General features: G+C 38.8%; 1 long non-coding RNA gene across 1 annotated transcript in view; it reads left to right on the top strand.

The window, feature by feature from the left end:
* Nucleotides 1–5,353: 5,353 nt before the first annotated feature.
* The window catches only part of LOC137770488 (uncharacterized), a 73,312-nt gene continuing 66,192 nt past the window's right edge, over nt 5,354–12,473 (top strand). The window contains exon 1 of the long non-coding RNA XR_011075180.1: nt 5,354–5,404. This is a non-coding gene — a long non-coding RNA (uncharacterized lncRNA). The remainder of the gene's footprint in view (nt 5,405–12,473) is intronic.

Here is a 12,473-nt window from a genome sequence, read left to right as displayed (position 1 = left end):
TTTTCATCATCCCCAAAGGCGACCCCATACCCATTAAGCATATTCATTAGATCCTCCCTGTTCCCAGACCCTGGCAACCACTAATCTATTGTCTCTATGGATTTACCTATTCTGGACACTTGATGGTAAGTGGAATCATACAATATGTTGCCTTTTGTATCTGTCTTCTTTCACTTAGCATACTTTTTTTTGAGGCTTATCCATGTTGTAGCATGTAGCACTCCTTCTTATGGCCGAATAATATTCCATTGTTTATCTTGTCATCTGGTAATGAACGTTTGGGTTGTTTCCACCTTTTGGCTTTTGTGAATAGTGCTGTGAACGTTTGTATACCAGTATTTTTTTGAATAGTTTTCAATTTCGGGGGTATATACCTAGGAGTTGAATTGCTAGGTCATATAATAATATGTTTAACTTTTTGTGGAACTGCCAAACTGTTTTCCACAGCAGCTGCACTATTAAACATTCCTACCAGCAATGTACAAGAATTGCAATATCTCCACATCCTCAATAACACTTGTTATTTTCCGGGTTTTTTTAAAATTTATTTATTTATTTTATTATTTATTTTTGGCTGTGTTGGGTCTTCGTTTCTGTGCGAGGGCTTTCTCTAGTTGCGGCAAGTGGGGGCCACTCTTCATTGCGGTGCGCGGGCCTCTCACTGTCGCGGCCTCTCATGTTGCAGGGCACAGGCTCCAGACGCGCAGGCTCAGCAGTTGTGGCTCACGGGCCCAGTTGCTCCGCGGCATGTGGGATCTTCCCAGACCAGGGCTTGAACCCGTGTCCCCTGCATTGGCAGACAGATTCTCAACCACTGCGCCACCAGGGAAGCCCCCGTTGTTCTTTTGTTTTTTTTGGTTTTTTTAAGAAGCCATCCTAGTGGGTATGAAGTGGTAACTCATTGTGGGTTTGACTTACATTTCCTTAATGACTACAGATGTTGAGTATCTTTTCATGTGTTTATTGGTCATTTGTATATTTTCTTAGGAGAAATGTCTCTCCAAGTCCTTTGCCCATTTTAAAACTGGGTTGCTTTTCTTTTTGCTGTTAAGTTGCATGAAATCTTTGTATATTATAGATACTAGATCGTTATCAAATATATGATTTATAAATATTTTCTTTCATTCTATCTGCTGTCATTTCACTTTACTGATAGTGTCTTTTTAAAAAATATATATTTATTTATTTATTTATTTATTTATTTATTTGGTCGTGCCAGGTCTTAATTGCTGCAGGGGGGCTTCTTAGTTGTAGCAGTCCCCTTAGTTGCAGCAGGCAGGCTCCTTACTTGCGGCACATGGGCTCCTTAGTTGTGTCATGCAAACTCTTAGTTGAGGCATGCATGTGGGATCTAGTTCCCTGACCAGTGATCGAACCCAGGCCCCCGGCATTGGGAGCACGGAGTCTTATCCACTGCACCACCAGGGAAGTCCCGACTCTGAGATAGCGCGTATCTCTCTCTTTTCCTCCTCCTTTCCCCCTCTTTCCCTTCTTCCCCCTTTCCCCCCCCCCCTTCCCCCCCCCCCCCCTCCCCCCTTCCCTTCCCTTCCCCTCCCCCCCCCCCTTTTCCCTATGTTTTCTTTTTTTTAACTTTGTACTTTATATTGGAGTAGAGTTGATTAACAATGTTGTGTTAGTTTCAGGTGTATAGCAAAGTGATTCAGTTATACATATACATGTATCTATTCTTTTTCAAATTCTTTTCCTGTTTAGGTTGTTACATAATATTGAGCAGAGTTCCCTTTGCTATACAGTAGGTCCTTGTTGAAGATTTACCTCTATGTTTTCTTCCATGACTTTTAGAGTTTTATAGCTCACACTTAAGTCTTTGATGCATTTTGATGTATTCTTTTGCATATGGTGTAAGGTAGGGTTGTACCTTCCCTTGCAAGTGGACCTCCAGTTGTCCTATCACCATTTGTTAATGAGACTGTTCTTTGTCAATTGAATGGTTTGGGATTCTTGTCAAAAATCAATTGAGTATAGATGTATTGGTTTATTTCTGGATTCTCAATCGTATTCCACTGAGATATATGTGTATTTTTAATGTCTGTTCCACACTGCTTTGATTACTGTAGCTTTGCAGTATGTTTTGAAATTGGGAAGTGTATTCCATTTCTGTTCTTCTTTTCAAAATAATGTTGACCTGTTTCAAGTTTGTATCTGGGTTCCCTTGCAATTCCATGTAAGTTTCAGGATCAGCTTTTTCATTTGTACCAAAGAAAAGGCCATTGGGATTTTCATTAGGATTGCACTGGATATGTAGATTACTTTAGGTACTTTTGCCATCTTGACACTATTAAGTCTTCTAATTCATGAACACAGGATGTCTTTCCATTCATTTAGGTCTTCTTTAATTCAACAATGTTTTGTAGTTTTCAGTGTACAAGTATTGCACCTATTTGGTTAAATTTATTTCTAAGTATTTTACTCTTTTTGATGCTACTGAAAATTGAATTTTCTCAGATTCCTATCTGGATTGTTCATTGCTAGTGTTTAGAAATACAACTAATTTTCATGTGTTGATCTTTTATCCTGCAGTTTCACTGAATTTGTTTATTAGCCCTAATAGTTTTTTGTGGATTCTTTATGATTTCCTATATAAGATCATGTCATCTGCAAAGAGGGGTGGTTTTACTTGTTTCTTTCTAATTTGGATGCCTCTTGTTTCTTTTTTTTTCTTAATATTTATTTATTTATTTATTTAGGCTGCACCAGGTCCCAGTTGTGGCACGTGGGCTCCTTAGTTGTGGCATGTGGACTTCTTACTTGTGGCATGTGGACTTCTTAGTTGTGGCATGTGGGATCTAGTTCCCTGACCAGGGATCAAACCCGGGCCCCCTGCATTGGGAGTGCAGAGTCTTACTCACTGGACCACCAGGGTGCCTCTTATTTCTTTTTTCTTGCCTTATTGCTCAAGTTAGACTTTCAGGACAATGCTGCTTACACAATTTTGAATAGAAGAAGCAAAAGCAGGCATTCTTTTTGTTGTTGTTGTTCCTGATCTTAGGGGGAAATCTTTCAGTCTTTCACTATTGATGTTAGTTGTAGTTTTTTTTTTTTTCATAAATGCCCTTAATCAGATTGAGGGAGTTCTCTTTATTCCCAGTTTGTTGAATGCTTTTATCATGAAAAAGTGTTGGATTTTGTCAAATTATTCTTCTGCATCAGTTGAGATGATCACGTTTTTCCTTCATTCTATTGATATTGTATATTACTTTGATTGATTTTTATATGTTGAATCCCTCTTGAGGTAAATATCATTTAGTCATGGTGTGTAATTCTTTTAACATTTTGCTGGATTCGGTTTGCAAGGATTTTATTGAGGATTTTTTGCATCTATATTCATAAGGGATATTGGTCTGAAAATTTCTTTTCTTGTGATGTCTCTGGTTTTGGCATCAGGTAATGTTGGCCCCATCAAATAAGTTAAGAAGTGTTCAGTGCTTTTCTATTCTTAGAAGAGTTTGAAAAGGATTAGTGTTAATTGTTCCTTAAAAGTTTGATGCAGTTCACTAGTGAAGCCATCTTATCTGGTCCTGGACTTTTCTTTGTCAGAAGGGTTTTTGTTTGTTTGTTTTGTTTTTTAAACTACTGATTCAATCTCTTGTTATAAGCCTGTTCAGATTTCCTTTTTTTTTTTTTTTCTTGAATCAGTTTTGGTGGTCTGTGTGTTTCTAGGAATTTGCCCATTTTATCTAGGTTACCTAACTTGTTAGTGTACACTGTTCAGAGTTTTCTCTCATAATCCTTTTTATTCCCTTAAATTCGCTAGTAATGTCCCCATTATGTTGTGTTTAAGTCATCTTTTTCTTGATTGAGGATTCACTTGGATGCTACAAACGTTCAGCTATTTCCCAGAATTCCCACAAAGTCAATTCTGACACTTATCTTTTTGGGGTTTCTGTGTAGGGACGGGTCCGTGCAGCTTCCTATTCTGCCATTTCCATTGACGTCCCTTCTAATTTTTGTTTTGTTTTGCTTTCGAGCAGAATGGCAAAATGCCTCTGATGTGCCAAGTTCCTTCCTCCATACATGCTCTGTGACTGGGACGCAAGTCTTCCATGCCCCGCCTTCCCACCCTCTGGGTTACCTGTCCCCCACCACTTCTCTGAAGCCCCCTCTAACTCTGTCAGCTACTCCCCTCCAAATTTTCTCCACCGCCCCCCTTTCTCTTTTTTGCACTGTTAAGAGCTGGCCCTTCTTTCCTCAACTTTCTTGCACGCACGCACGCACACCCTGCTTTTCTCCTTTGGAGATTCCTCACACGTAGTAATTCCCCAGCCGCTTACCAGCAGGCTGGAGCGCCTCAGGGGCAGCACGGACGCTCACTTGTAAGCCCCAAGGGCCTCCGGCCAACCAGAGCTCCTCCCGAACCTGCGCTCGCAGAGCAGAGCGTGCACGTGCGCGTCTCCCGAGCACGCAAAGCGCCGGCCCGGCCGGCCGCCGGAGCGACATGGAAGTGAAACGCGCGGGGTTGGGCCGGGGCCACCCGAGAGCGGGCCGAGAAACTCGGCGGCTTTCTCTGGTTTAAAAAACAAACAAACAAAGAAAAGAGAGAGCGAGGAGGGTGAGAGAAAGGGAGCGAGAAAGAGGAAAGAGGGAGCGGTTCTAAGCTAGACGGCTGGGGCCCTGAGGCCGGAGAGGAGGCTGCGGGACCGCAGCTCGGCTCGGAGGCCGGAGGCCGGGGCTTTCCCGTAATAACGGACGAAACTTCGGAGCCAATCAGCCGTGGAGGAAAGAAAAAAAGGTACTGCCGGACTGAGGCATTTTTCTAGCTTCAGTGGGGAGCGCGCCGGGTGCAGCGACCTGGGAGCCCGAGGCCCCAGAGAGTAGCCCGGGATTTGGCCGCGTCTCCCAGGTGCCCGCGTAGGCCGGGCGGCCGGCGGGAAAGGAAGCACCTCCTCCCAGAACTCACATACCGGATTGAAGCAATAACGTTCGCGCAATAAGCAAACATACCTATTTTAAAGTGAATATTATTATTCCATTTTTTTCCTATTTGAACTTTTCTTTGAGTGAACTGTCTTACAATAATTTAGTCTGTTTTCTGAAATCTCAATTGTCTTTTCCTTTAAATAGCTGAGTAAATCATCGGGTGTTGCCCCAGTTCTGTCTGTAGACGGCTTGCTCTTAGAGAATTGTTTCTCTTGAGGGATCGCAGCCAAGGAGCAAGTCTGCATTTACATTTTCTGCCTATGGACTGCTACCTGAAATTATTTAAGTTATCTCCTCTGTTTATTAATATCTTTAAGGTATTTATGAGCAAACAGAATAATCATTCCCTAACCTCTGTCTCCATTCAGGTGGATAATGGAGCTCCCCCCGACCCTGTTTGCACTCCAGTTTACTAGGAAAAGATATGTGAGAGCTGAGGGGGAAGAATGTGAGGAGTTCTTTCTCCGTAAGTAATCTTGTTCATTAATTGACTCAAGAGATAATTATTGAGCACATCTTGTATGCCAGGCACTGTGCCAGGCAGAAGGACTACAGGACTCACCATCTCTAAGGAAAGATAAAAACAAAACAGAAAGTACTGGTATTGTTCATGAATCTACCAATGTTCTCTTCTAGTTACCTTCTGAGAAAATCTTTCCCCTCATACAAAGACAAATTTCTTAATGGACTGAAATCACATCTATTTTCCAACCAAGCCAAATAGCTTTGATTTGGTAAAGATTGCCAGAAAGATTTTTGTGATGAATAAGAGAACAAATCAACATGTTATCTCTACCCAGAAGAAGCTAGTGATAGTATTTTTTCTTTTTTTTTTTTAAATATAAATTTATTTTATTTATTTTTGGCTGCGTTGGGTCTTCGTTGCTGTGCGCGGGCTTTCTTTAGTTGCAGTGAGCGGGGGCTACTCTTCATCACAGTGCGCGGGCCTCTCACTATCGTGGCCTCTCTTGTTGCGGAGCACAGGCTCCAGACGTGCTTGCTCAGTAGTTGTGGCGCACAGGCTTAGTTGCTCCGTGGCATGTGGGATCTTCCCGGACCAGGGCTCGAACCCGTGTCCCCTGCATTGGCAGGCAGATTCTTAACCACTGCGCCACCAGGGAAGCCCAGTATTTTTTCCTAATTGGAGGAGAGAGAGAGAAATAGTGCTCCCCTCACTATAAATCATATAATGAAATGATTTTTGTTGTTGTTGTTGATAATAACTCAGGTGAGAAAACTGTTGTCACAGATGAAATTTGAAGTTAGCAATCCACGAAGTACATCTCAGGATCCTTCTACCTGCTAACCTCTAAGTCACTATTAGTTGCTATATAATTTTAAAGCTATTTTAACATGTAAAAAGTTTTTTTTATCAGTTGCCATATTTTCAAGCTTTGTATAGGAATAGTAAGAAAAAATAGATTTGGCCTTAGAAATCAAGGAGTCTATCTTTGTAGTTGGGGAACTGGGGAAACTAGTTTGCACAAAGCTAAATAGTAATGAAATAAAGTGTTTTCCTAAGGAAAACACTTGAGGTGAGATTGATGAAAGAAGAAAAGAGAGAAGAAAGAAATGGGGACAGTGTGTTTATTTTTTGCCAGGAAAAGTACCTCAAGTAAATAGTTCTCAGGAGGAGGCAGTAGCTACACCACAGAACCAAAGGTGGAAATTTCTGGAAAGTGCCCTCAGAAAGTGACCTAGGATTGTGAGGGGTCGATCAGCTTGAAAGGAGTGATATCTTTTAAATAGAAGAGCAGAATTAATAATTTCCATGCCCAGTCCTACATGAAGTAGATCAATCACGTATAAAGTAAAAGAGAGGGGAATAGTTTTCACAGTTTCAGTTGAAAAGTAGTACAGTTGCAGGAAGTGGGGGGTTAATGGAACTGCAACTTGCCCCTGGGCAAGGTTGAAGAAACTACCTTTGGGTGCCAAATGCAAATGAAATAGATTTTTTCTTTTCTTTTTTCTGTCTTTTCCCTCTTGTATAAGAAAATGTTACCAAGTGTTGGACGTGGGGTACGAATAAACATTGCTTGGGGAGAGTGAAATTATATAACATCTACAGAGGAAAATTATCAATATCCATGAAAAATTTTAAGGGACATCTATTTTATTCAGCAATTGCTCCTCTAGAAATTATTCTGCAGATACATTTGCACATGTGCAAAATGGCCCGTGTATAACAATAGCCACTGTAGCTTTGTAATAACAAGATATGAGACAATTTCAGTGGCCATAAATGAGGAGGGATTAATTAAATTATGAGGCTTCTCTAAAATTAATCATGTACAGCTATGGTCCAGAATGTAGCAGATCTAGCAAATATGTAATGATTTCCAAGATACATTGTTGAGTGAAATAAGAGAGGTACCGGACAATGTATGTAAAATGCTTCAAATTAAACTTTAGAAATATTTGTATGTGTGCTTGTATGTACGTAGAATATTTCTGGAAAGACACACAAAAAGTTGTTGACTATTGTCTCAAGGGAGGGAAGTAGATGTACTGAATACAATTTACTGCCAGTTTTAAAAACAAGTGTATGAACTATCTAATACAAGTAAAACAAATAACTAATAAAGCAAGTCAAGTACTGGTAGAAGGAAGTTGTTTCTTGAACTGACCACATTCTGTTTTGTAAGAATTCTGCAACTGTCAAAATTGCATTTACAGGAAGAGAAAAAAGAAAACTCCAGGGTAAGTCATTCAGTTAGTCCCTTATCTAAGCCTTAGTTTCCTCATTTGTAAAATGGGTATGAGGGTGACTACTTTGCAGGCTTGTTGTCTGGATTAAACATAAAGAATATAAATTATCATACATGCTAGCACGTGCATGCGCGCGCGCGCACGCACGCACGCACACACACACACACACACACACTTCTGGCTCAGGCTTCCAGTTTCCCCAAAGCAGTTCCCAAAGGAAGACCAAGCGGGGCTTGAAGCAGGAAGAATTTAGGTACAACCAGGGCATTTTCTCACCAGCACAGGATTTAGCATTAGCAGTAAGTCCCATCCCTTTGGATTTCATTCACTAAACAAACATTACCTATCAAGTACTGTGCTGGCTGCTTGGATATAGTGATGAGCAAGACAAAACTGTGCTTTAAAAAATATTATGCAGTTTATACATGAATGTGTCTGCATTCAAATGATGTAAAACAAAATTAATGTTCCCCTTTGTGCTGCTGTTTTCCCCAGAGGTAATTGCTGATATCCTCATAAAGTTGGGGGAAATACTTTATGACTTTGTTTGGTGCATGTTGTTTCCCCCCTTACAATAGCATCACACAATACACACTGTTCTATAACTGTCTAGAATATCAATATGTCTTGGAGATTTTTGCAAAGAATCAGAAAGATTCTCCCTCATTCTTTTAAACTGCTGTAGGTAGCCTATTGTATGGATAACTGTACGATTTAGTTAATCATTCCCCTAATGATAAGTCATTTAAGTCACTTAAGTCATTTTCTATTTTTTACTAGTATAAAATGGGCTATTAATGTTTGGTTATATATGTTACAAATGTTCTCTGCCGGCTTGTTGCTTGTATTATTACTTTATATATGGTATTATTTAGCCTACAGAATTTTAAAACTTTGATGGAAGCAAATGTATCAGTTTTTTAAAAAGATGTCTTAACAACTTTGTTGTCTTAAGGCCTTTTACACACCCAAGATTATGAACACATTCTCCTACATTTTCTGTTAATGTTTGACATTGACATATTTTGTTCACCTGGACTTTCACTGTGTGTGAAGTTGTGGTAGGCAGTATAATGCCCTTATGCCCAAGATGTCCATGTCCTAATTCCTGGAAACTGTGACTATATTAAATTCAAAATGGAATGGAAAAATGGAATGAAGATTTCAGATGGAATTAAGGTTGGTAATCAGCAGACCTTGAGATGATGGTATATTAGTTTCCTATTGTTGCTACAAGTTCTGTGGCTTAAAACAACACACATTTATTCTCTTACAGTTCTGGATGTCAGAAAGCCAACATCAGTTTTCACTGGGCTAAAGTCAAAATGTTTTCAGGGCCGATTTTCTTCTGGAGTCTCTGAATGGAAAGTCCCTTTTCTTGTTTTTTTCATCTTCTAGTGGCCACTTGTATTCCTTGGTTTGGGGCCCCTTCCTCTATCTTTGAAGCACATCCCTCTAATCTCTGCTTCTGTCATATCTCCTTCACCTCTCTTTCATGAAATCTCCCTCAATCTCTCTCTTATAAGAACACTTGCAATTAATTTAGAGTTCACCCACATAATCTAGGATAATCTCCCCTTTTCAAAACCCTTAATTTAATTACATATGCAAAAGTCCCTTTTTCCATATATGGTAGCAATCATAGGTTCCAGGAACTCAGGCTTGGATATCTTTGGAGGACATTATTCACTCTGCCATGTGTATAGAGATTATCCTAGAGTATCCAGATGGTCCCAATGTAATTATAATTAATATAAATGGAAGAGAGAGGCATAACAAAGAACCAGAGAGCTGGCAGTGTGAGAAAGACTTAGTCCGATGGTGATGGCTCTGAAGATGAAAAAAGAGGGCAGTAAGCCAAGGAATGTGGAAGGCCTCTAGAGAGTGGAAAAGGCAAGAAACAAATTATCCTACAGAGCTTCAGAAAGGAACACAGTCCTGTTAACACATTGATTTTAACTCAGTGAGACCCATTTCGGAGTTTAATTTTAGTAAGAACACTTGAGATTTATCCTCTTAGTAGTTTTTTAAGTATACAATACAGTATTGTTGACTATAGGGTAGATACAGTGTTGTAGAGCAGATCTCTAGAACTTATTCATCTTGCTTAACTGAAACTTTATGCCTATTGATTAATAATTCACACATCCCCTCTCTCTGGCTCCTGGCAACCACCATTACACATTTTGATTCTATGAATTGGACTATTTTAGGTAGCTGGTATAACTGAAATCGTGCAATATTTGTCTTTCTGTGACTGGTTTATTTCACTTAGTATAATATCTTCAAGGTTCATCCACGTTGCATATTGCAGAGTTTCCTTCTTTTTAAAGGCTAATAATCCATTGTATACCACTATGACTCTATTCATCTGTTGATAGACATTCATGTTTTTTCACATCTTGGCTATCGTGACTGGTGCTGTAATGGAGTGTAATGAACATGGGAGATTTCTTTGAGATCCTAGTTTCAGTTCTTTTGGATAAATACCTAGAACTGGGATTGCTTGGTCATATGGTAGTTCTATTTTTATTTTTATTTTTTGGCCACACTGCACAGCATGCGGGATCTTAGTTCCTCGACCAGGGATCAAACCCGTGCCTCCTGCATTAGAAGCGCAGATTCTTAACCACCAGACCACCAGGGAAGTCCCAGTAGTTCTGTTTTTAATTTTTTGAGGAACCTCTATACTGTTAACCATAGTGGCTACACTATTTTGCTTTCCCACCAACAGTGGACAAGGGTTCCAGTTTCTCCACATCCTAACCAACACTTGTGGTCTTTTTTTTTTTTTTTTTTTTTAAATAATAACCATCCTTACAGGAGTGAGGTGATATTTCATTGTGGCTTTGATTTGATTTGTATTTCCATGATGGTTATAGACTGTGGAGCATTTTTTCATATACCTGATAGCCATTTATATGTCTACTTTGGAGAGATGCCTATTCAAGTCCTTAGCTCATTTTAAAATCAGGTTTTGGTTTTTGGCTGTTGAGTTGTAGGAGTTCCTTACATATTTTGGATATTAACCCCTTATAAGTTATATAGTTTGCAACTATTTTCTCTGAGTCCATAAATTGCCTTTTCACTCTGTTGTTTCTGTTGCTATAAAGGAGCTTTTTAGTTTGATGTAGTCCCAATTGACTGTTTTGCTTTTGTTGCCTGGGCTACTGTTGTCATATACAAAAAAATCATATTCAAGACCAATGAAGCTTTTCCCCAACATTTTCTTCTAGGAGTTTTACACTTTCATATCTCTTCTTTAAAAGTTAATCCATTTTGAGTTGATTTCCGTGTATGGTATAAGATAAGGGTACTATTTCATTCTTTAGCATATAGATATTCAGTTTTCCCAACACCAGTTGTTGAAGAGATTATCCTTTCCCCATTGTGTATTCTTGGCACTTTTGTCAAAGATCAGTTGACCATGTATGCATATGTTTATTTCTGGGCTCTCTAGTCTGTTCCGTTGGTCCAAATCTCTGTCTTTATGCCAGTACAGTACTGTTTTGACTATTGTAGCTCTGTAATATATTTTGAAATCAGGAAGTGGAGTACCTCCAGTTTTGCAAGATTGCTTTATCTATTCGGGTTCTTTGGTGTTTCCATATGAGTTTTAGGATTGCTTTTTCTACTTTTGTGAAAAATGCTGTTGGAATTTGGATAGGGGTTACATAGGATCTGTAGATCACTTTGGGTAGTATGGACATTTTAACAATATTAACTCTTCAATCCATGAATATGGGATATCTTTCCATTTGTTTGTGTCTTTATCAACGTCTTATAGTTTTCAGTGCACGGGTCTTTCACATCCTTGTTTATATTTATTCCTAAATATGCTATTGTTTTTTATGCTGTTATGAATGATATTTCTTTAATTTTCAGATAGTTCAGTGTTAGTATAGAGAAATACAACTGATTTTTGTATGTTGATTTTGTATCCTGCAAATTTACTGAATTTATTAGTTCTAACAGTTTCTTGGTGGAGTCTTTAAGATTTTCTATATATAAGATATTGTCATTTGCAAACATGGACAGTTTTACTTCTTTCTTTCCAATTTGGATGCCTTTTATTTTTTTTTCTTGCCTAAGTGTTCTAGCTATAATTTCTAGTACTATGTTAAATAGAAGTAGCAAGAGCAGTTATCCTTGTCTGTTACTAATATTAAAGGAAAAGCTTTCAATTTTTTACCATTTAGTGTGAGGTTAGCTGTGGGCTTGTCATATATGGCCTTTATTATTTTGAGGTAATTTCCTTATATTCCTTGTTTTTTTAGAGTTTTTATCATAAAAGGGTATTTGAATTTTGTCAAATGCTTTTTGTTCATCTGTTGAGATGATTGTGTAATTTTTATTCTATATTCTGGTATTGTGGTGTATCACATTTACTGATTTGTATATGTTGAACCAACATCCTTGCATCCCAGGGATAAATCCCACTTAGTCATGATCTACAGTCCTTTTAAAAAGCTGTTGAATTTGGTTTGCTAGTATTTTGTTTAGGATTTTGCATTTGTATTCATCTGGGATATTGGTCTGAAGTTTTCTTTTCTTGTAGTGTCTTTTTCTGGCTTTGGTATCAGGATAATGCTGACTTCATAAATGAGTTTGGAAATGTATATACTTCTCTTCAAGTTTTTGGAAGAGCTTGAGACAGATTGGCATTAATTCTTTTAAAATGTTTGGTAGAATTCATTAGTGAAGCCATCTGGTCCTGGGCTTTCCTTGGGAGATTTTTGATTATTGATTCAACCTTCATACAAGTTATAGGTCTTGTTAGACTATAGTTGAGACTTTTTTTTTTTGGGGGGGCTGTGCCATGCAGC

Source organism: Eschrichtius robustus, chromosome 10 (assembly GCF_028021215.1).
Source record: "Eschrichtius robustus isolate mEscRob2 chromosome 10, mEscRob2.pri, whole genome shotgun sequence".
In the NCBI taxonomy this organism is placed as follows: domain Eukaryota; kingdom Metazoa; phylum Chordata; class Mammalia; order Artiodactyla; family Eschrichtiidae; genus Eschrichtius; species Eschrichtius robustus.
The sequence above is the reverse complement of the archived record's forward strand: the minus strand, read 5'-3'. Positions and strand labels throughout refer to the sequence as shown.